An 855-nucleotide genomic window follows, 5' to 3' on the forward strand; every position below is an offset into this window, starting at 1 on the left:
CGAGCAAATAAACAACTTCCCTCGTGTAAGAAGTTGCCTCGCAGGTGCCTGCAGCTGGCGGTTAACACAGACAGTAAGAGGATCAACTCCATCTCCGCCAGTGGAGCAAAAGGAGGAGGAAAAAAAATAAAAGCTCCCGCATTTGCTATTCAGAGTTTAGTTAATTTGGATGATAACGGTTAGTGTTTAATCCCATTGTACGAGAATGAATATACCGAAACCTACGAGGCTCCTGGAAAAATAATACGGCCGGCGGCACGGCACGCAGGGGCGCCCGGGCGAGCAGCCGGCCTCGCCCACTCCATCTCGACCGGGGGAGACGCGCCCCGGGGCCACTGCCGCCTCCTCCCGCGGAGTCGTTCGGCGCTCCCGGCCGGCCCGGGGAGGTGGGGACCAGCCCGGGGCGGCGGGGTGAGGGCCGGCACCGCGCCTGTCCTCCGGCCGCTTCTGGGGAAACGAACGGGTGAGAGCGGCGGTGCACCCACCGTGCCCACCCGGGGACACGCGGTGGGGATGGTTTCCCCATTTTAAATCTCAACGAGAAAAGGGTGGGAAAACGCGGAATACGGGAGAGGACGTGGGAGTTTCCGAGAGAACAACTCCCCGAGCTCACATGGCGGGGATACCTCCGTTTCCGCAGCCCTGCCCGGAGCTCGGCGGCATCGCCCGGGAGGGCAGAGCCAGGCGCCGGGCGGCCCCGCCGCCGACCCAGTCGCTCTCGGGTCTTCCCTCCCCCTCGGGGGTGGCGGCGCCCCGCGGCAGCGCCGGGGCCGGGGGCGGCGGCGGGGCCCGGGGGGGGAAGACGGGCGGGCGGCCCCGCGGGCCGTGCCGGGCTCGGAGGCGCACCGCTGGCCG

This window comes from Corvus kubaryi, unplaced genomic scaffold (genome assembly GCF_017639235.1).
Source record: "Corvus kubaryi isolate FWS band 111438036 unplaced genomic scaffold, C.kubaryi_AGA036_p1.0 split3-131, whole genome shotgun sequence".
Classification (NCBI taxonomy): Eukaryota; Metazoa; Chordata; class Aves; order Passeriformes; family Corvidae; genus Corvus; species Corvus kubaryi.